Source organism: Schistocerca piceifrons, chromosome X (genome assembly GCF_021461385.2).
Source record: "Schistocerca piceifrons isolate TAMUIC-IGC-003096 chromosome X, iqSchPice1.1, whole genome shotgun sequence".
In the NCBI taxonomy this organism is placed as follows: domain Eukaryota; kingdom Metazoa; phylum Arthropoda; class Insecta; order Orthoptera; family Acrididae; genus Schistocerca; species Schistocerca piceifrons.
This window is the reverse complement of record NC_060149.1, coordinates 289685038-289710455: the sequence shown is the minus strand read 5'-3', so window position 1 is coordinate 289710455 and position 25418 is coordinate 289685038.

Here is a 25418-nt window from a genome sequence, read left to right as displayed (position 1 = left end):
GAGGATACATGCATCCACCGTCCGTCGCATGGAATCCCTGATGCGCTGATGCAGCCCTGGAGAATGGCGTATTGTATCACAGCCGTCCACAATACGAACACGAAGAGTCTCTACATTTGGTACCGGGGTTGCGTAGACAAGAGCTTTCAAATGCCCCCATAAATGAAAGTCGGGAGGGTTGAGGTCAGGAGAGCGTGGAGGCCATGGAATTGGTCCGCCTCTACCAATCCATCGGTCATCGAATCTCTTGTTGAAAAGCGTACGAACACTTCGACTGAAATGTGCAGGAGCTCCATCATGCATGAACCACATGTTGTGTCGTACTTGTAAAGGCACATGTTCTAGCAGCACGGGTAGAGTCTCCCGTATGAAATCATGATAACGTGCTCCATTGAGCGTAGGTGGAAGAACATGGGGCCCAATCAAGACATCACCAACAATGCCTGCCCAAACGTTCACAGAAAATCTGTGTTGATGACGTGATTGCACAATTGCGTGCGGATTCTCGTCAGCCCACATATGTTGATTGTGAAAATTTACAATTCGATCAGTACATACTGACGAAGCTAAAATGAGGTGTAACATGGAAATTAAGCGTTTCCGGACACATGTCCACATAACATCTTTTCTTTATTTGTGTGTGAGGAATGTTTCCTGAAAGTTTGGCCGTACCTTTTTGTAACACCCTGAATAAAAGTAGTTAAGCAAATTATAGAAAAAGTTCGTTGCTTACTATAATAACTTAACAAAAGACTGCGTCATTGCCTGAGAGCAGATAGAGTTCCACCAAACACGTGATAGGTTCCTGACAACAATAAAGTCTTTCTTCGGAGGAATGGAAGCACGGGCTGAGTTGTTAATGGCATCAAGTAGCATCTTGTAGGCTGTACGCGGCGGTAATGAGCACCTGATGCACTGGAACGATTGTTTTAGTATCGACTGGTGATGTGGCCAGGGTGCCTGCTCAGTGTTTAGTGGAGTAGAGGGGAGAAGTATACGGGTGCTGTTTACATGTATCGTGATTGTTATCTCAATTCGGATATGATCGGACCCTAGCGAGTCCGTTTTGACGCACCATTTGTGGAAAAAAAATGTAATGTCAACATGTGATCCCTTTCAATGTGGTTCTGAGGGCACTGCAGGCGATCCATCACTAAGCACAATTGCCTGCATCAAATCTATTCCATTCGCATTCGCAGTGATACATCCCAAAGCTCGATGATAAACATTAAAATCTCCACAGACTATATAGGAAGCTGTTTAATTAAGTTGGTCTAAGTATTACTTTGTAATCTGTAGCAGGTAGTCTTGTACATTGAGGCGTTACAGAGTTGCTGTTATTCACATTAACCGATATTGCCTGGCGGAAGTTGTTTGTACACTTATAGGTATACGATGGGAATTAATCACAGAGCTTATTAAAAAGCGACACATTTACAGTCTCGTACATCCCGTCGTACCAGCACGTAACACGGAAGTGAATTAACATTAGGTTGGGGCCACGCTTCACTCAAAGCAACTGAAAAATAACTTTCCAGGGAAAGTTCTGCCTGCAAAGCTTCTCGATTAGCGAGAAGAGCGCTTGATAGTTCACTGGATAACAGAATTAATCAGTGCAGTTGTTTAGAAAATTAGCATTCATTATTTTCAAACTTTTCCTGTCTTGAATGACGGATCTAGAGACCTGCGAATGCCTCTAATAAAAAGAACCAAGATCCATTAGATTTCCTAGCATAAGCCTGACATTTGAAGGGTAGAATTGTGCTCCTACGTTTGTTTGTTCGACGATTCCAATAATGATATTGAGAATATTCTCTATGATCAAAGTATCGTCGTGATTTTTGTTACAAGAGACACCAATTCCTCCTGGTATACTGAGTGGAGCTTGTGGACATGATGATGTCATCGATGAATGTGGGTTGCTGTTGTAGCACAACACTGGTGTGCAAAACGTGAGGATGAAAGTTACTTTCGCATGATGTGTCACTGCCAAGTGACGTACCTCGATAAACCTGAACTCTACACAGAAAGAACTGCTGCAGTTTAGTACAGAAAGTAACTGAAAGAAATATGCAATGAGACGATCAGAAATGACACCATTATTCAAAGACAATAATTACACTAAAGTCACCGTGATTCACGAGTTGCTTTGGCAAATGAACCCAAGTTACTAATTGTGCTTCTGTTTTATTAAACAACAACTGATTCTTCACGTCACCCAAATTCGTCATCTTACTACCTACAGATCGACTAAGTTGTAAATTACACTCTTGATTTTTGCTTGATTATTCCTTGAGAATACATATGGTCTCATTGTTACGTAAAACAATTTGGTCTCCTCGGTGGGTGACATCGCTTACCTAAGGTTGTGTATTCCTTTTATTACATACAAGATAGCAACCCGCAGTGGCCACGTGGTTTGAGGGACCATGTCACGAATTGCGCGGCTCCTCCCGCCGAAGATTCGAGTCCTCCCTCGGGCATGGGTGCGTGTGTTGTGTTGTTATTAGCATAAGTTACTTTAAGTAGTGTATAAGTCTAGGGACCGATGACCTCAGCAGTTTGGTCCCTTAAGAATTCACACTTGTGAACATACAGGATACAATTTAATTCGTTTCTGGAAAACAGATCAAAATTCTCATCAAGAATCATATATCGAGATAACGACAATTACTACTGTTTTTGTTCTAGTACACAACGTTAGGAAACAGATGCTGTATTGAATGCAGTCATTCAAAGTTATTAAAACCTGCACAGGACTTTCATTTTATAACATTTCAAATCAATGTAAAGAGATCACTACACGCTTTACTGGCTCGTCTGGTCTGAAGAGAACAATGATGAACATTGACGGAAAAAAAACCGCAACATCAAAAAATAATTAATGTGCAGCAATAAAGTTTCGTGATTACATTTCTTTAGGTAACAAGTTTATGTAAGCACGCGATGCTGTTGCCAATATGAAATTCTAGTACTTTAATAACCGGTGTAGCCGTCAGAATGTTGAATGTAAGCATGCAACGTGCACGCATTGATTCGTACAGGTGCCTGATGTGAATTATGGGATGGAATTCCATGATTGTTTCACTCAATACAGATGCTGTTTATGGATGACGCTAAATTTGTCCGATTGTGTCCCATATGTGCTCCATTGGAGACAGATCTGCTGATCGAGCAGGGCAAGACAACATGTCGGCACACTGTAGAGCACGTTGGGTTACGACAGCTGTATGCGCGCAAGCGTTATCTTGTTGGAAAAAAATCCCTTGAGTGCTGTTCATGAATGGTAGCGCAACAAGACAAATCACCATACTGACGTACAGTTTTGCAGTCACGGTGCATGGGATAACCACGAGAGTGCTCCTGCTGTCATTCAAAATCGCATACCATAATTCTAGGTCTAGTTATTGTGTGTCTTGCACGCAGACAATTTGGATACAAGTCTTCAACTGGCCCCCTTCCAACCAACACACGGTCATCACTGTTAACGAGACAGAACCCTCTTTCATCAGGAAACACAACAGATCTCCACCCTGCCCACCGCTGAGCTCTCGTTTGACGCCACTGAAGTAGCTAATGGTGATGGTTTGCGGTCAGTGGAATGCACACTACAGGGCGTCTGACTCGGAGCTGTCCTTGAAGTAACTGATTTATAACAGTTCATTGTGTCACTGTGGTGACAACTACTGCTTAGACTGCTGCTGCAGATACCTTACGATGCTCAAGAACAGTAAGCTGAACACGATATCTGGCTGAGTGTCAGCGTGCAGTCTCTCAAGTCAAGTCCTCGGCTTACGAATGTCACCGTGTGACAAAATAATTCCGGGTTTCAGCGAGCTCTGTCGCGGCAGACGTATCTATTGATGATGAATGGCCTATTTGAATACCTTGTGCAGATACACAAAATAGTTCCTGGGTATGAGCTCCATCTAGGAGGCGACTGATCACACTATTTGTGTCGGCACGCTGAGACTGCCCGTTACGTGGCGCCCTCTCATGCTACCGCTGTGTTCCGTATCTGGCAGAGACGCGGCATGTTGCAAAAGAGTATAGAAATTTAGATTCTAAATGCCATGATGAGTTCAAAATGGCCTAATGAACAGTTGTAATACTGAATCGTTGACTACGCAAAAAGAATAGTGTGTGCCCAACCGTGTCGACATGGGATCGCGATTCAAACCATTTGAAAACAAGTTCTGTGTAGTCAGAGGTATGGAGGAAAGAGTAAAGTATAATTTTTTCCCGTACTTATCCGTTTGAGTTTTGGAAACGGTTCAGAGAAGTGTTACGTGAATACTGGATTGAGAGATGATGTATGCCATTTATTAAGAACTGCCTGGGAGGAGATACTTTCAGACGGGGAGCAGAGAATGCAGATGCGTGCTAAATAGTGCAGGATTTGGAAATATTGTTTCTGAAAGCATATTAGTCTTAGCAGGCCATCCACAATGATTTCTGGGAATGGACAGGGTATGAAGCTCGAATAAGCAGATGAAAGTGTTCTGAGATGTGGATTGATAAAGCTAAGCATTTAGCTAGCGAGCTGAAAGCCAAGACCACGATTCCGGAATTAGAAAATACGGCGCCCTGCATGTAAGGAAACTACGCTTTGGTAACGGCGTCTAGGTGAAATGTGAAAGAGTTCCTGACTTTTTGCTGAAGAGAGTGCAGCAGACTAATGTATCCAGGTGTCACTGCAGCTGTAGCGTTAGTCGTGGGAATAAGTAAGAGAGGAATGATTTCGGAATGTTTATAGAATATTCCAGCGGTATTTGAAGAAACATAGGCGTGTTAAAAACTGAAGCATGCAGTGTGAATGTTCCTCAGTACGATGATTTGCAATAAAATATACAAAAATATTATTGTGGCTCATTAATAGTGTGCGCTTCAGTTTGTCGATAATATTGGAATGAATCGTCTTCGAGCCACGGGACCTAGGTTTATTTATTTATTTTATTTTAATCTTGTGACGTCGTATGCATATATGGGATAATTAAATAAGCAGTACAGAGTTATCATTACCTATGTATAGTAGCCAACTTTAATGTAATGTATCGAACAGTTGATTGCTAAAGGTAATACACAGGTAGAATTGATGAGGGACGCCATGGTGAACATGAGGGGCAGAGCTATCCAACGTTTGAGAATATGTGGAACCCAAAAAATGGTTCAAATGGCTCTGAGCACTATGGGACTTAACATCTCTGGTCATCAGTCCCCTAGTACTTAGAACTAATTAAACCTAACTAACCTAAGGACATCACACACATCCATGCCCGAGGCAGGATTCGAACCCGCGCGGTTTCGGACTGAGCGCCTAGAACCGCTAGACCATGTGGAACCCAAAAACGGTCTATAATCGCAGATTAGTTTTATTCAATGACCAGTTTCGATCGTTAACGAGCATTGCGCTCTTATTTAAATATATGACCGAAAGAGTCAACCTACAGGAATTATGAAACGAACCCTGTCGTCCAGGACCATATGCCAGCCACAAAGGGCGCAGATTCACCACGAGATGGGGAAACTCACAGGCGCCTATTGTCTATTGAGGCCTAAGCGCTGTAGTGTGCGAGTGAGACAGACGAGAACCTACGTCATAGGGAAACCCAGTAGAAGCCGTTTGTAGCCGAGGAGACGTAGCAGTGTTAAATATGGTGGACCTAAGGTCGGCTATAAAGAGAAAGGTTTATGGGAACTATTTCATTCTGTAGAATGCAGGGAATTAAGCCACAGTTATTTTAATCTACCATCCTTCATAAATTATCGTGGTGATCACAATAAAACTTGAATATTGACCATATCTATAATAGTTTAGGATTTACTGTTAAAGCGAAATTAACAAGTTTTGGAACAAAGACCTGAGTGCTAAAATCTGAAGGCTTTGGTCGATCTTAACGATCGACATTTCATATAGAAGCGCATCATTAAAATGACAAACGTTGTAAATATCAACTCTGTAACTTCATTTGTTTAAAAGATATAGTAAATTTAAATTATCAGTATTTTCAGTTAAGCATCAGATCATTTCCTCCACACAAACAAACTGAACGATGACAGCATCACGCCTTATTGAATGACCGAGCGAGGTGGCGCAGTGGTTAGACACTGGACTCGCATTCGGGAGGACGACGGTTCAATCCCGCGTCCGGCCATCCTGATTTAGGTTTTCCGTGATTTCCCTAAATCGCTCCAGGCAAATGCCGGGATGGTTCCTTTCAAAGGGCACGGCCGACTTCCTTCCCCGTCCTTCCCTAATCCGATGAGACCGATGACCTCGCCGTCTGGTCTCCTTCCCCGAAACAACCAACCAACCAACCTTATTGAATCATTAGGTAATGGAATATTTGTTGTAAAGTTTGCTTTTGTTCTTTATTTATTTATCAGAAAGCACATTGGTGCAAGGCTACTGGCCGTGACATTCAAAGTTAAGAAAGATATTGTATTGGTTTTATGTAAAAGAATTTAACGTTTATTACTTAATGGATGTTATTGTTACTTTATTTAGAACGTGAAAGTGGTCAAACTTTGATTATTTAAATATGTTAAAATGTAAAATAATGTAGAATAAGCTGTAGCCAATCAGATGGACGGCTGCAGGAAAGGGAACTGCCCTAGTCAGTTGAGCGAGGATATTGGGCGCGCGGGAAACGCTGCCGGGGACGGTCAGAGGGACAGTGCTGGAGGAGACGTGAAAGCGGACGGCCGGTCTTTAGGCAGCTAGGAAGTGAAACGACTTAAAAAATTTCGCGTTGTGTGGTATCGCGGGACTTACAGACTCTGAGCGCTGAGCAGCAGCGCGTCTGTTATGAACTTAACTTTTCGTGTAGTTAAGGAGGTGGAGTATTGGACTTGTGTTTCGCGATGAGATTGTGAATGATCGATCTGTATCAAATAGATATGCGCTTGAGCGTAACAGCAAATCTAAATACTACCACTTTTGCTATTAGTTTGCTCTCTGAATAAACATTATTCTAACCAAATCGCAACTGTGTGGCCTACATCATTTATGGGTCGTTAATTTTGTTCCCGATATTATTACTACTGTTATTATATGTTATGTTAACTTTGTATTTCGCAAACTTGCAGTCAGCCAGACAAATTAACCAAAAGGGTCACAAGGGTCTAATTTAAGGCGTGTAATGCGATACATGCGGTTCAACCCCTAGACGAGTTTCAGACAAGACATTTCGACGAAGAGGAACCGCATGTGAGCCTGAACATCTTTGGGATGTTAGCTCGCATAATCATCAGATCGATCTGCCTCCTTAGTCTTAATAAGAGGTAAATATAATTTATAGACAGGTATGGCTTCATCACATAATATAAAAACACAATAAAAGTGTCACAGAATGTTAACGGCGGCCCTTCACCACGGTTCCTGAGTATTTACTACAATTTTATTATATTTTTATATTATGTGTCGATGCCAACCATGGCTATAAAATTTATCTACCTCTTTTATAAAATATAAAGAAACACGTCAGTTTGATGATGATCGTAACGATCGAAACCGGTGACTGAATAAAACAAATTTGCGACCATACATTGTTGTTCGGCTCCAGTGGTACAATTTACCTATGAAAGACAACATTAAAAAATTTATCACACACCTTTGGTATTTTAGCCAGGTACGTGTTTACCAAGCAGCCGATACTTAAACAGACCGGGCGCGGTGGCAGAGCGGTAGATCTACATCTAGGTGATTACTCTGCTATTCACAATAAAGTGCCTGGCAGATGGTTCAATGAACCACCTTCAAGCTGTCCCTCTATCGTTCCACTCTCGAACTGCACGCGGGAAAAACGAGCACTTAAATTTTTCTGTGTGAGCCCTGATTTCTCTTATTTTATCGTGATGATCATTTCTCCGTATGTAGGTGGGTACCAACAGAATGTCTTCGCAATCGGAGGAGAAAACTGGTGATTGAAATTTCATGAGAAGATCCCGTCGCAACGAAAAACGCCTTTGTTCTAATGATGGCCACTCCAATTCACGTATCATGTCTGTGACACTATCTCCCCTACTTCGCGATAATACAAAACGAGCTGCCCTTCTTTGTACTTTTTCGATCTCATCCGTCAGTCCTACCTGATGCGGATCCCACACCGCACAGCAATACTCCAGAATACGAGTAAGGTGGACAAGCGTGGTGTAAGCAGTCTCTTTAGTACACCTTTTGCACTTTCTAAGTGTTCTGCCAATGAATCGCAGTCTTTGGTTTGCTCTACCCACAATATTATCTATTTGATCGTTCCAATTTAGGTTATTTGTAATTGCAATCCCTAAGTATTTAGTTGAATTTACAGCCTTCAGATCTGAGTGACTTATCGCGTAATCGAAATTTACCTGATTTCTTTTAGTACTCATGTGAATAACTTCACACTTTTAGTTATTCAGGGTCAATTGCCACTTTTCGCACCATACAGATATCTGTATACCATACCATATCATTTTGCAAGTCGTTTTGATCATCTGATACTTTACAAGACGGTAAATGACAGAATCATCTGCAAACAATCTAAGACGGCTACTCAGATCTGCGCTTCAGTCCGGAATGACGAAACTGCTTCGGTCGCAGGTTCGAATCCTGCCTCGGGCATGGATGTGTGTGATGTCCTTAGGTTAATTAGGTTTAAGTAGTTCTACGTTCTAGGGGACTGATGACCTCCGATTTTGAACCTTTTTTTTTGATATTTTAACAATGTGCTTCACATATAAAAATTTTAATAAGACAGTAAGTTAGGTGATATAAGTGGTAACTTTACATTATAAAATTCCACTTGTGCTGTATTGTATTGTATGTTAACCGGGGGACTAGAAACGACGGAGAGGCTCTGTCCCCGCCGCCGACGCAGTGGTCCACAACTCCACTAAGGCTGCCGCAGTTCATTACACCCCTCCGCCGCCCCACACCGAACTACTCTTTCAGGGTTACTGTGCGGTTCGGCCCCCTGTGGAACTGCCAAATGTATCTTCCAGAACAATATTTCTGTTAAAAATATAACAGACATAATTAATAAGATCAAAGCTTTTCACGTTACCCCTAAAGCGAAATTTGTATATCTCAATATTATAAACCTTTACACCAACATACCTGCCAAAGACTCTCTTAACAACATTAAGAGCAGTCAACCGAAACACTATAAAAGTAGGGTCAACATACATTTACGAACTTAAGGAGCTGCTGGAACTCATTGTACCATTTAAAAACTAGAAATTCATTAATAAAGTTTACATTCGAAAAGGTAGCTAAGCCGTAGATCACTATACAGTTTGCCGGCCGGTGTGGTCGAGCGGTTCTAGGCGCTACAGTCTGGAACCGTGTGACCGCTACGGTCGCAGGCTCGAATCCTGCCTCGGGCATGGATGTGTGTGATGTCCTTAGGTTAGTTAGGTTTAAGTAGTTCTAACTTCTAGGGGACTGGTGACTTTAGAAGTCAAGTCCCATAGTGCTCAGAGCCATTTGAACCACTGTATAGTTTGTTTACTGGCTGTCGTACATACAAATGACCTTCACAATAAATTTATCTCTTCACACCTAGAGCTGAAAGGTAAACTAATGCACTATCACCATTAGGGTCACGACTCACTCAACCTTTTAATGACAAAACTGATAAAATTGATTATTTAGTTAATACAGTCATATGCAAAAAACGTAACTTTCAGAGCCTATGAAAAATCAAATTATGGCATCAACTTCCTTGATTTACGTATCAAAAAAAGAACTAATAAATTTATCACGAGCCTAATATGCTGAGTGAATGATACTGACAAACTCTGAAGGGTTTTAGTCGGTTTATTGAAGAACAGTTTGAGGACAGGAGCGGATATCAGGAAACATCATCCCACAATGCTGCAATGCACTGAAGTTACAGGGGGCCAATTCAAGCCGCTAGGCCATCCCTTCAGGAGAAATCGTGAGTTTGTACATTGATGTCCTTAGCGCTATTGCAGTCAGCGGTATTCACAATGTTTTCTGGCCGGTATGAATGCGTTCAACGCCACCTAAAGTCCTGAACACTATCAGACCCATTTCGAGAATTTCCATTTGCGGTCCGGCAGGGTATAAATGCAATTTTTCCTACCCACAGTATCGTTTTGTTACAAATTTATACAAGGTGACTTTTCTAAGTGCGGACAAACTACAGGAAGCAATAGTATAAGGGGGGACCAAAAAGTATCCGTTTGTGGGAGTTGCTGCAATGTATATGCAACCCAGCGCGGCCCCGTTGCGGCTGTATAAGCATCGACATGTAGCCAAGGGATTAGTGTGGCCTTCGAATGAAACTTTTTCATCGCCCATTATAGTACAGCTACCTATTGTTTGGCGCAAATATGCACACCATCTGTTCCTGGGATTGTACTAGGTGGTGGTTTGCACTGTGTTTGGTGGAACCACAACCCGCTATGAAGCCACAATGAAAGATCTCTCTTCTCTGCTACAATCACAGCCGAATGTTGTATCAGTCAGTAAAATGAAACAGCCAGTTACAACCAGGTATTTTATCAGCAGTAAGAACGATAAAGCAAATCTCAGCCCTGTATTTTTACAGCCCATTGAACGAAATATGCAGTCACAGCCCCGTATTTTAGCAGCCATTAAAATAAAACAGGCAGTACCCATATTTGTTCTCTGTACAAGAGTAGTTCAAATAATGTTCACCGCTTGGTGCAAGACCCAATGGTATGCTGAAATTAAATCTTTCCTCGTCTAAAATATCCGTGTTTTATATTGAAATACACTTAACACTACTGATGATCTAACTGAGAGGTTAAGCATCACATGTCAATTAGCTTAGTTAAATTTCTGTACCATACTTGGTAAAGGCACAATGGAGTCCCACAAATTAAATATTTCCACATCCAAATTATCTGTATTATTTACCAAAAATACATAATAACACACACACATTGTTTATCTCAATGTTATTACCACATCTAAATTGTTTGTATTCTTTCTAAAAAGTACGTAAGTGCAAAGTGCACATAAACACACACATTGTTTATTTCAAGTGTCATGTTGTTATTTCTATGTCTAAATATTCGTCAAAATTGATACCTTAAACATGGTATTGGACTCTCAAAATAAATATCACAATGCTGCTTACATGTCTAAATTGTTCTATAACATCACAAAACACATGTGGCTAAAAATAAATGTTAATCAGGCAGCTGACACTTCACTAGAGGCCTAAATCAAGTTATGTACAGAAACGTACCTTACCAACCCTATAACTGTACAAAACCAATGTTGGCTAAAACACTATGTTAAGCAGGCAAGAGGTATTTGACACTATAGGCAGCTGCAAAACGCGCAGCTGCCTCGCTCTTTCCACAGTCCAGGTGAATGCATACACTTAATGCAAAGGAATGGCAGTTGAAAATAAAAGTACATGGTTGATAAAAATGATCTGTATAGTTAACACTAGATTATGAGCGCCGGCCGCGGTGGTCTAGCGGTTCAGGCGCTCAGTCCGGAACCGCGCGACTGCTACGGTCGCAGGTTCGAATCCTGCCTCGGGCATGGATGTGTGTGATGTCCTTAGGTTAGTTAGGTTTAAGTAGTTCTAGTGGACTGATGACCAGAGATGTTAAGTCCCATAGTGCTCAGAGCCATTTGAACCATTTTTAGATTATGAGACACAGTTACTGGTATATCTGTTCAGTTTCGCTCTCAAGACCTATCTCCTCTACTTCTGCCCTCTCCCAGCCATCCCATTATGTGGAAGGCCACGTAAAACTCCTCACCTGCACCGACTGTCTGGTCACTGCTGCGTCCTTGTGAAGGCACCTTGTACCAACACGAACAAACACAAACAGCTAGGCAGTCTGAATTACTGTTCCATAACTGTAAGCTACTGGAAGGGTGCTATTTGCTGTGGCCGTCCACTTCAGACATCATAGCACCTACTGCACCGGCATCCCACCTCACTTCCAACCAACACGGGACGCCTGAATCACAGGGCGTATGTTCACCAGGAAAATCTACGTTGTCTGTGTTTCCAACACAAACATTTACCGGCGGCCACACCACAACACAACACCAGGTCTCCACCAATGGCGCCAGGGACCGCTACCTGTTCGCGGAGCCTACAGAACAGCTTCATAAGAGGTCGCAGCTAGCCTAGGAACTCAGCAGAGGACTTCCAACCCATGAGTGATGAATCATGTCCACGAACCAGATGGAAAACCTATTTCAGCACCCTCCTCTAGACGAACAAAGACGAATGCGAGGTATTCCATTCCCTTGCCATATCTTGAACATAAATCGAGTCTTCAGTTCCATAACTGCAGTGATTCTAAGTTAGTGGCAGGGGTTCGTGAGCTGCTGCAATCTCTGTGTATACATTTTCTTGACAGATGTCGTGTATGGAAGAGACTGTGTTTTGCTCACGGAGTTAGAGCAGCATGACGTGTAACTTCACATGTCAAACACCGCTGCTAAACGTTTGTCTGTTTCCTCATAAAATGTCGTTGTTTCATGCATTTTCCATTGCTGACGATCACTTTATAGGACTGATACGAGTACAGCACAATTTCCGAACCATAATCGGATGTGAATAGTGGGCTCTATATACCTCCGGAAAGCTACATAGCGCACGGATCACAAAAAATCTATATTTTTCTTTTGGTGTGGAAGGTAGTGATTTTATCATCTTAAAGTTTCTCATAATAGTGGGTGGGACAGAAAACTTGCAGGGTGAATGTATGTCATGAGATGGAAATATATTTCCTGTACTGGAGTATTTACAGCATTTTATTTCAAGTGACTACTGTATTTGAAACCATAATGCTTTAACGTTACAGCATGCTTAAGTGCAAAAGCGTGTAGCCTTAGAAGTGTGTGAATATGTTCTACAATCATTTCTCTCGTCCCAGAACCTCTTCGTATAAAATCCAAACACTACAAGAATTCTAGAGAATTGATAGAAGTGTCTTACGTAAAATGTTTCAAACTCCTTCCTTCTGGAATTCCATTATGCATAAATCATACGTTTCTTCTTCTTCTTAATCGTCTGTTATATCACCATAATACTCTCAAATGTATCGGGCTCATATCTACTATACATCAATAAGGAGTGCTAAACTCCTCAGCATGCAAGCATCTAGAGAGATAGTGTGTAACTGGATGGGTGATGTGAGTAAGATTGCTATGGAACAGTCTTTGCGGAACGGCAGTTACAATATTCGAATGAGAATATCGGTCTATATCACGAGTGTCGGTCAGTACAAGATTGGAACAAGTGTCACACTCTTTCTGAAAGCAAACTATCGAAGGATATTGATTACGTGGAACTCAGCTCATTCTGTTTCTTCACGAGACGTCGAATGTAGCTGGCATAGTACTCTCCTACTTCTGGTCGGTTCCAAATTAAATCGGAGACAATGTTGCAGTGAGGGCTGGTTAAAGACAGAGGAAGAGTTACTACGTGCGTAAAGAGAGGCCATCTAGAGTTTTGCTCAGGGTCCTTAGCCAAACAGTTCAACGAAGGAGTAACTCGTTTCGAAATAGAGGCAGAATCTCCGACTTGAGCCTACGAATGCAAATCGTAATAAAATCTTAACGAATTTATAAAGTGTTTCGACTAGGAGACGTAGTTCTTGCACCTCCTCTCTGCTGATGGCTACTTCCTAAACTAAGAAACAGTCTCTGTGTCGTGTGTTGTAGGCAGTGTAACAGGGTTCACAATATGTCCATATGTATATGAGCCTCGCAACTTAATGGAGGGGGTGGTTTAGCAATGATGTAGAAATTGAGAACCATGCTGCAATGTTACTGGCTGATAGCATCACGAGATCGAAGAGATGAGACGTTTTGTTGACGCGAAAACTCGTCGAGAGTGGTGGTTTACCTTGAGTAATACAGAAAAATGCGTTGAAATTACGGAAAACCTGGTATAATTACGAAAATTGATGGAAAATACGTAAAATTGATGAAAATACGAGAAAAATGTGGAGGCATGAGGATACTTACATGCACGCCTGTATGTATGAAAATCATTCCATTCCGTCCCTGGTGGGATTGACAAATGATGGTGCATGCTATTCGTGCTTTATGGGTTTAAGCCCTGCAGAATACTCCCCCCCCCCCCCTTGTTCCTCATGTGGTTATGCATTTTAAGTCATAAAAATGAATGACACAGTGTCCAAAGATTTGAGTGTCATGATGATTACCACCTAGGACACCAGAATGGCGATCACATGCATGAGCGCAATGTGCACCACCAATTTGAGAAATATCTGGGTCTTTTTAAAAATGGAACACCGAGACGTCTGCTACTCTGTCACTGTCGAAGATGAGATTAACTGTAGAGGTCATCACCTTAGGACACCTGTTTGGAAACGCTCCACAATGCCGCAAAGCTCTTCCAGTTTCCATATACGAGATCTCTTCCATATTTATCAGTAAGGAACACTGCCCCTGTCTTATTTCAACCTTTCTTTGTGTTAAAAGAGGAACTTAGTTTACACCATGCGATGTACAGCTTTCTGTGCGATTTAGTGGATTTAAAAGGGTTAATGTCAATTTAGTAACTGATACAGACCCCAGAGTCACGGTAGAAAAATAAAATGTATGGATGTGTGCACAGCTGTGGACATACACTGCTTCGATGTGTTACAGCAAAAGCAATATATCAAACAATTTATGAAACAATCACACAAGAACCCTCTTCTTGTAATGGGATATGGTCTTCCTCCAGTATAGGTGACATAACTTTACACAAGCCCGCAGAAGCAACTTCGATCACTGGATGCCTTCTCCAATGGACCAATACATGTATGTTTAATAGGATCACCACATATGGACGATGTCAACACGCAGACGGTATTTATTTCCGATAAATCAGAAGAGAAGGATGTAGTAATATTATTGAGTTCTCTACCGGGTGATGTTAGCGAAGTTTTTATAGTTCATAGTTTTACTCCATTGGATGTTCCAAAAATAATGAGGGGAAAGAGAGAGAGAGAGAGAGAGAGAGAGAGAGAGAGAGAGAGAGAGAGAGAGACTGAGCTGTCAGTGAAGACTCTGGTGCCATTCACTGTCATGTTTCTATGGTGGTAATAGTAGAAATATGATAAAGGAGTATAGGAAACATACAATTGGATATTTATAGACTATCATTTGGTATCAATGAATTGCATGTGTTATGCTTCTGAATTTCTTTGTGCAGTTCCCATATAATTTGCATGGTTCTGAATTTCCTCTTGTACGTTAGTGTGCTATTTTTCTCGTTGTGATAGATCTCTACCTAGATAGTGATGGATAGAGGACTCGACAAGCTTCTAAATATGGAACAGTTCTGTCAGAAAGTGATGGGATTTCAAGAGAATTAGTAGGGGTCTGTGACTTTGCTGGGGGTCTCAGTTCTTCTTGCTCTGGCAAACGCCAGCAAACATGCAAGTCGCAAGGGCTTTTTGATTGTTATTATGCTCGTTATCCTTTGACAGATATGTGACAATGATGATATGATGGGAGGGTTTTGATAGTGGGAAGTGTGAGTGTGAGTGTGGACATATCATAATTTTCGGGCACTATCCACCAGTAAATGATAATCAGAATTGTTATGCTGCTTGAACGAAAAAGTTATTGTGGCTTATATTCTGACATTTTCAAATAAGACAGTAAGTCCGGTCAAAAGGGAGGTGTGAATTTGACACGGAAAATTCAGATTTCATCACATCAGTAGCCGTAAGGGGGATGGAAGATTTTACTTGGAAAATTTTGTCTAGTCATAAGGAGGATATAGATTTACGTGGGAAATTGATACTTCCAGAGCTACAATCGTCAGGAGGAGATATTCCCGATACCTTACACATTGTCGAATGTCACCAGATTGGGGCTGCAGCTGAAATATATGTAATTGTAATTACAGTGATAAATATGTGGCTGGTTTCCTAGGACGACTCTGCCAACTGTCTGGGTCCGCAGCGGAGGTAGCCAGTCACCTTCTGACTTAAGATAAGAGCTGCTGCTGAGCGTCATGAACTGATCAGGCGACGTAGGGGGATGAAGCTAACCTCACAATGTCGCCCTCTGGGCGAGTTAATAGCGAACTAATACTCAGAATGTGTTGGGTTCCTTCGTGATCGCATGTGTTGCGAGTATTTTCCAATTTTTTACTTTTATGTTTGACAAGATTCAGTATCGATCTAACCCTGACAACTACTACTAAGGAATGGATCGTGGTTTAAGTGAGCCGTGTTTACTGCTTCTCAATACAGTCCGTTGAACTATGTCTTGCAGTAGAAAGGTGGGAATGGTATTCGTTGTTGTAACTATCCAGTCACGTTGTTTACCCTTCCTCCTGCTCCTCCTCCTCCTACTCCTCGTTCTTCGACCTGGCGTAGCAGAGGGAGTCAACTTAGGGATTATATAATGCTTTAAAAACCAAATCGCAACATGTATTTCCAGACTGATCGATTTATTTTTTCTGATAGTGGTATTGCGAGCACACACACCAGTCCAAACCCATGCCCTGTCTCCTGCAAATTGTTTAAGTGCACTGCATGCAGTTGAGCTAAAATTTGAAAATTTCAGCTACTTCCAGCGTAATGGATATACTGCCGAACGACCTACATGTGCCAGTATCCACCAATAGGACGCAAGGAAAATATCCTTAGGAGGGGGGGAGGGAGAATAGGCGTTGGAAACTGGGTAACTGCTGGGACGAATCCTGGAATTTCCCACGATATGTATACCAGTTCTAGTGTTCACCAATAGGAAGCAAGAGAAATCTGTCCCACACAGTGGGTATTGATTAAATTAATTAGTCAATCAATTTGATAGAGTGGGAAGGGGGGTAGCGTGAATGGACTATTTCCAAGACATCCACAGTTAGGGATTTACTAGGTATCCACTACTTTTTTCAGGACAAATGAGGGATTACTGCAGTACACGACAGATGCTCGCTGGGCAGGAAGTAGCCACTTGTGTGTGTGTGTGTGTGTGTGTGTGTGTGTGTATGAGAGAGAGAGAGAGAGAGAGAGAGAGAGAGAGAGGGAGAGAGAGAGAGAGAGAGAGAGAGAGGGAGAAGAGGGAACGTATTTTGACAGGAATTTCTCAGGTATCAATATCAGAGTTGCTGCCATGTGAAATTTTGTCAAACAGGAAGTAGCCTGAGGGGCGACAGGGAGGAGAGGAGGGGAATGCAGGGAGGAGTGGTGGGGAGGTTACTTCTCCCAGCATTCTCTGCTGGTGGCGTTGTGAAACTCAGCTTGCATATAGTGTCGTGCGCAGCGGAGCTCTCTGGGCACTACAGCAGTGGAGCAGCCTGGGCACTGACTACGCATCATGTGATTACAGTGTTGTTCGACAGCCTCTGTACGGCCAACATATTAATACCGGGTGATGTGCACTTAACGGTAGATGGCTGGTGGTCCCTTGAGTGTGGTGTGGCAGCCGACAGCGGTTGGGGGGGGGGGGGGGTATTTGAGGTAGGAGACCAAACTGCAAGGTCATCGGTCTCATAGGATTAGGGAAGGATGGGGAAGGAATTCGGCGATGCCCTTTCAAAGGAAACATCCCAGCATTTACCTGAAGCGATTTAGGGAAATCACGAAAAACCTAAATCAGGATGGGCAGACGTGGGATTGAACCGTCATCCTCCCGAATGCGAGTCTAGTGTGCTAAACACTGCGCCACCTTGCTCGGTGACATCAGTCATGGGCCCCAGCATGCCTCTTGGCTGGCTCGGACAACGGTGCGTGGTGGAGCCCAGCGATCGCCAGATATATTTAGCGCGATCTGTGGCAGTATAATTACATGTGGTGAGTGTTTCATGACGGTATTTCTTACATGATCAGAATAAAACAGCACAACAATTGTTTAAGTGCTCCGTGCACTGTATACCAGTATTGATTAAAGAAACAATGAAACAATATTCCACGTACTGTAATAGATTTCCCGCCAATCTATCAACGTTTTAGAGGGGCGCAGTATCCACCAAAGAAAACAGCCCCACACAAAAGGATATCGATTTAATTCAAATGTTCAAATGTGTGTGAAATCTTATGGGACTTAACTGCTAAGGTCATCAGTCCCTAAGCTTACACACTACTTAACCTAAATTATCCTAGGGACAAACACACACAACCATGCCTGAGGGAGGACTCGAGCCTCCGCCAGGACCAGCCGCACAGTCCATGACTGCAGCGCCCTAGACCGCTCGGCTAATGGATGGAACAGGAGGAGGGGGAGGGAAGCTTGGGGCTTTTCTCAGAAGGATGGATTGTAGTCATAAATCAATCCGCAGTGGGTCATAAATCAATTTGCATAACAGTAGGTTTTCCTCTGAATTTATGCTTGCCCCTGATGTAGGCAATCTGCAATGTGAGGTGGCACCACCACTGCCCTGATAATCAGATACACCTCGCTTGTGAGGCTTGTGGAAGGACGAATGGTCCCTCATAGCACTCGCCATTGATACCCATCCACTCACAGAAGCTGAACTGGTGCTACCAGCTCACTGCCACCATTGTGAGGGCATTCACCATAGCCCATAGGTGGGTGGTCTGTACGCTGACGATATCATTCCTCAAAAAGGTATCCTCATCTGTGAATGGTATAGATTACAGAAATCCCTGCACGTGTTGGTCTGTGTGACGAACCAGAGACAAAACTGTTAATGTGAAGGCAAGTGATTTGGATAGGGGCAGGAGAATGCTGCTCAAGGTCATCTGGATTACCCCAAGCTAATGGGCCAACTGTTTGGTGCTGATACTAGGATTACTGTGAACAATCTTTTCTCTATATCTTCAGAAGTGTGTACTTTCCTTGTAATGCATATCTGGCGGTAGGTCCATAAGATCTGTTTTACTCCTTAGCCTGTTATGGATCATTTCTTTCAGTTTGTCCCCATTTAGCAAAATAACTCTTTGTATATAGGGTGGAGAAAAAACAACATGAGTACAATTATAGCAGGACAGGGGACCGTGAAATCAATTAAAATTTTCTAAATAATCTTACGTCGTAAATACACATATATACACTCCTGGAAATGGAAAAAAGAACACATTGACACCGGTGTGTCAGACCCACCATACTTGCTCCGGACACTGCGAGAGGGCTGTACAAGCAATGATCACACGCACGGCACAGCGGACACACCAGGAACCGCGGTGTTGGCCGTCGAATGGCGCTAGCTGCGCAGCATTTGTGCACCGCCGCCGTCAGTGTCAGCCAGTTTGCCGTGGCGTACGGAGCTCCATCGCAGTCTTTAACACTGGTAGCATGCCGCGACAGCGTGGACGTGAACCGTATGTGCAGTTGACGGACTTTGAGCGAGGGCGTATAGTGGGCATGCGGGAGGCCGGGTGGACGTACCGTCCAATTGCTCAACACGTGGGGCGTGAGGTCTCCACAGAACATCGATGTTGTCGCCAGTGGTCGGCGGAAGGTGCACGTGCCCGTCGACCTGGGACCGGACCGCAGCGACGCACGGATGCACGCCAAGACCGTAGGATCCTACGCAGTGCCGTAGGGGACCGCACCGCCACTTCCCAGCAAATTAGGGACACTGTTGCTCCTGGGGTATCGGCGAGGACCATTCGCAACCGTCTCCATGAAGCTGGGCTACGGTCCCGCACACCGTTAGGCCGTCTGCCGCTCACGCCCCAACATCGTGCAGCCCGCCTCCAGTGGTGTCGCGACAGGCGTGAATGGAGGGACGAATGGAGACGTGTCGTCTTCAGCGATGAGAGTCGCTTCTGCCTTGGTGCCAGTGATGGTCGTATGCGTGTTTGGCGCCGTGCAGGTGAGCGCCACAATCAGGACTGCATACGACCGAGGCACACAGGGCCAACACCCGGCATCATGGTGTGGGGAGCGATCTCCTACACTGGCTGTACACCACTGGTGATCGTCGAGGGGACACTGAATAGTGCACGGTACATCCAAACCGTCATCGAACCCATCGTTCTACCATTCCTAGACCGGCAAGGGAACTTGCTGTTCCAACAGGACAATGCACGTCCGCATGTATCCCGTGCCACCCAACGTGCTCTAGAAGGTGTAAGTCAACTACCCTGGCCAGCAAGATCTCCGGATCTGTCCCCCATTGAGCATGTTTGGGACTGGATGAAGCGTCGTCTCACGCGGTCTGCACGTCCAGCACGAACGCTGGTCCAACTGAGGCGCCTCAGGAATGGCTCTGTGTGATGTCCTTAGGTTAGTTAGGTTTAAGTAGTTCTAAGTCTAGGGGACTGATGACTTCAGATGTTAAGTCCCATAGCGCCTAGAGCCTTAGAGCCATTTGAGCCATTCTGCAGAGTACCCATCTAGATGTAGATATGAACTTTTTATTTACACTGTGTGTGCACTGTGATGCCAGCTGAAATCAGCGACAGGTCTAAATTAATACTCCATGTCATCTACAAACATAAAGCATGTTAAAACATCGTCAGAAGAGAATTTTCTTTTAAAATACGACTTTTAATATATATATATATATATATATATATATATATATATATATATATATATATATATATATTCCAGTAAAATCGCGGCATATGCCCCTTTTTGAGACTTACCATTGCAGGATTTCAACTGTCTTGAGCTGTGGCTGGTTTTTATATATATCTGCCAAACGCGTTTTTATTGTTGCTTGTATATCTACAATGACCTGTGCTCATGGGTAAAAACTTTCGCGACCGTTTGGTATGGGGGACTATTTGGTGTTGTTTGTCGTTCATAGATTACTTTATATATTATAACAGTGTTTAATTACTTTTTATCCTGCTCATTGGTGAATTCTGGGTCTTATGTTGCTGGGATTTGGACAAACACAAAAAAACCAAGAGCACTCACATTCAGTTTATCACATAGTCACAAACCCATTGTTCTGATCAGACTTGTGGTAAATTTTTAGTACTGCACCAGCATATCATTTAGCCAGACACATGGACACTTTTCTAGAAAAACATATACAAACAACAGTAACTTAGAAAAAAATCAGTGTCCTAATCAAGAAAATCGAAAAAATGAATATACCCAGCCCAGCTATACTACTCTCATTTGACATCACATCATGTACACCCATATACCCACTAAAGAAACAATCAAAACAATTGCAAGGCAACTATGACAGTGAAACATGATAATATTCTTCTAGAGTGTGCAGCCGGATCATAACGTCATCTTGACACAATATTTCCGCGGTCCAACTGGCCGCCATCTTCAGGTGAGAGTGCTGGTACACGATCTCGCCGGAACAAACTCCTCAGCGCAAGCGGCGCCCCTATATAGGCCGCAGAAGGCCCACCCCGCGTGCGCGGGAAGGTGCCGTAACTGCCCTCTAGCGCAAGTAAACATATCGCGCCGCCAGTGGTGGAAACAGGCGAAATCGAGATATCGCTATCAAAAATTAAAAATTATTCCGGCGATCGAAAGACAGACCGTTGTTTTTTAATGTCAGATAACACCGGGTTCCAAGTCTTACTTAAAAGATAACCCTTGCCTCTATTAATAAGATTATCAGATAAACGAATCTCTATGGTTTCTTTTAAAACACAGTCCCAATAGCGAGATGCAGGGGCAACCATTTGTGTCTCGTCATACAGCATTCTATGTCCCTCGGTGAGACAGTGCTCCTCCACTGCACATTTCTCTGATTGAAGCAACCCTGTGTGCCGCTGGTGCTCAACACATTGGTCCTCAATGGTCCGGATTGTCTGACCAATATAAGCCTTCCCACAGTGGCAAGGGATCTTGTACACACCGGGCTTCCTCAAACCCAAGTCATCCTTAACAGAGCCAAGAAGCGCTGGCGGACGAAAAATACTTTTGATATAATATCTTTTTAGAATTCTTCCTATCTTCGAGGAAGTGCTCCCAGCAAAAGGCAGAAAAGCCACCGATTTGCAGGTATCTTCTGGTGGTTCAGGCGAAGGTCCACATTGGAAAGCAAGACGGATCTGTTTATCTGTATAGCCATTCTGCTTCAACACAACCTTAAGATGGTCCAATTCTTGTGTCAAACTTTCTCCATCTGAAATGGCATAAGCTCTTCTCGCCAACGTCCGCAGGACCCCCGTACGCTGTGCGTAGGCTACGTGTGCGTAGGCTTTCGATAAGCACTGTGTCCCAGTGTCCCATCATCCTTTCTGTAGACCAGAATATTCAGAAACGGAAGTTTTCCATCACTTTCCACCTCCATGGTAAACATGATGCTAGGATGCAGGGAATTAAAATGATCTAGGAGGCGGTCAAGAGCTTCTCTCCCATGAGGCCACACCATAAACGTATCGTCGACGTACCTCCAGAAACAGGTTGGTTTTAAAGACGCTGTCTTCAGCGCCATGTCCTCAAAATCCTCCATAAAAAGATTGACGACTATTAGGGACAATGGGCTCCTCATAGTCACTCCGTCAGTCTGTTCAAAATATTTGTCACTGAATAAAAAGTAAGTCGACGTCAGCACATGGCGACAAAGCTTGGGTTGTTTCCTCATCCAGTTTCTCACCAATTAATTGCAAGGATTCTTCCGGAGGAACCGGGGTAAAAAGCGACACGACATCAAAACTCACAAGCAAATCCTAGGGACTAAGAGACAAGGACTTCAATCTCTGAATGAACACCATGGAATTGGGAATGTGCTGTTCGCATTTACCGACGTGAGGGCCACGAACAGATGCTAAATACTTGGCTAGATTGTAGGTAGGAGCACCCAAATTACTCACGACCGAACGAAGCGGGACCCCTTGCTTATGAATCTTGGGTAGACCGTATAATCTCGGTGGAACGGTAGCACCAGGACGAAGTTTTTTGAGAACGTCGTCAGTAAAGAACTCTTCTCCAGCAGTGAAAGCGTCTTCCGGTTTATCCGTTCAGCTGGGTCGTCCTGCAATCTTCGGTATGCTGAGTCCTCAAGTAAGTGATCCATCTTTCCCAGATAGTCATCACGTGACAGAAGAACCGTTGCGTTGCCTTTGCCCGCTGGTAGAATTATCAGATCTTCGTCTTCTCAGACAAACATATTCCCCAGAAGTACAGACAGAACAGTTCTTAATCATTGAAAGTAATCAGAGGCCAAAATTTCCAACGGAAGGGTACACCACGAGGAAGGGGCGTCCTGGCCAGTGTTCACCTTAATTACCTTGAAAATAAAATATATGAAGAAATAATACAACTAAAACAGTAAAATGTAGAACATTGGGACCGTCATGTTGATGACATAGTTTACTTGGCGGGTGAAACAAATGACCATATACTGTAGGTTCATGGAGGCATCAATACAGCCCAAAACATAAATCCACTTCACAGCAGAGTTAGTTCTTTTTGCAGATGACAGTAGTATTGTAATAAATCCAAGCATACATATAGCAACAGATGCAGTGATAATAATGTTCTTAAAAAGTAACACTGACTGGTATTCAGTTCAGAACATCTAGTGGTACTACACAAATGGTAAGTGTTACACGTCGTGAGGAAAGAATAAATAGGGTAGAAACTTCAAAATTCTTAAGTATCCATATTGATGAGAATTTAAACTGCAAAAAGAACGTTTTGGACTCTAAAACAACTTAGTTCATCCACATTTGCCCTTAGAATCATTGAAAATCCTGGAGAGAGACAAGTAAGAAGGGCGACATATTTTTCTTATTTCCATTCAATACTGTCATACTGAATTATGTTCTAGGGTAACTCATCTTTAAGAAAGCAAATCTTCATTGCTAATAAAGTGCTGTAAGAATAATATGTTGTGCTCACCCTCGATTATCTTGTAGACATCTGTTTAAGGAGTTGGGCATTCTGACTACTGTTTCACAGTATATTTATTCCCCCATGATGTTAGATGTAAACAATTGGCTGCAGTTCAAAAGAAACAATGATGTGCCTAATTACAATCCTAGAAGAAAAAATGACGCTCATTACTCCACAGTAAGGTTGTCTTTTGCACAAAGAGGAGTGTGCACTGCCGCAGCGCAAAGTTTTGATGACTTACCCAGTGGCGAGAAATGCCTGACAGATAGCAAAGTAAAATTTGAAAGGAAACTGAAGAAGTTTCTCGTTGACAACTTCTTCCATTTTGTAGAAGAATTTCTATTATTTTAATATGTCTGTGGTGGGTCGGAATTACAAACTCACATCCGTATATTTAACTAAAAACGTCTTATTAATGTTCAGCATATAGCAGTGTTTACAAATTAATTTTCAATGTGCATGTACAATGATCCCCTTCCACATCATTACAATTTATCGGGTAAATAATCCATGTAATATAAAATTCACGAACTAACTCATCTTCGAAACAGAAATAGCCTAAACGTTCGTTTCCTAGTCATCAGAACAGAAAACAGAAACCGCAGACACTGGTTCTGAACATATGGAAAGCCTACATCCTCCAGTAGATTAATTCACAGCAGGCCAAACGGTCCCACAGCCTACATAAAGGTCAGTCTGAAATACCTCCTACGTAAACTAAACAGAATTCCTATGAACAAATACAGTTATGCACAAGCACTAAACATAATCAGATTGTCACAGAAAATGGTAACATCATAAACACAGTAGTCAAACTGCACCAAAAAACTGAAAGACAATCCACACCATATACGTACAACAGTCTCCCACACAACAAACCAGTAACAACACCACCACTTGACGACAAAACAACGCACAAAACTCGAAATATTATGAGAAAACAGGTAGTACATGTGTCATATAGAAAAAACAGTACAATGCAGGAAAGATTAAAAATACCGAACACCGCCACAGATAACATTAAAAAAGCAGGAAAATACCAGCCAACCTGTAAGGATTGTGATTCAATGCGTATCAGACAGACATGTAGAAATTTCAGCCTAAGGTTCTCAGAACATTTAAGAGCACTGATAAGTGACACCACACACTCCACATTTGTTGCCCACCTCATTAAAAACAACCACCATGTCAGTGGCACAGGAACAAACCTCCAGATCCCAAAACAAAATAATCATCCGTACCACTTTTTAAGAATAAAAGAAGAATACCACATCCCCATAGCTATTACACAGTGCAAAAGAGGCTGTCAGTGACCAAATACTCTAAGGGAACTATTAAGGCAACGGCCTTGCCGCAGTGGCTACACCGGTTCCCGTGAGATCACCGAAATTAAGCGCTGTTGGGCGTGGCCGGCACTTGGATGGGTGACCATCCAGCCGTCATGCGCTATTGCCATTTTTCGGGGTGCACTCAGCCTCGTTATGGTAATTGAGGAGCTACTCGACCGAATAGTAGCGGCTTTGGTCAAGAATACCATCATAACGACTGGGAGAGCGGTGTGCTGACCCCATGCCCCTCCTATCCGCATCCTCCACTGAGGATGACAAGGCGGTCGGATGGTCCCGGTAGGCCACTCGTGGCCTGACGACGGAGTGCTAAGGGAACTATTAAACAATACATAATAACACTCACTCACCCACTACACACACAC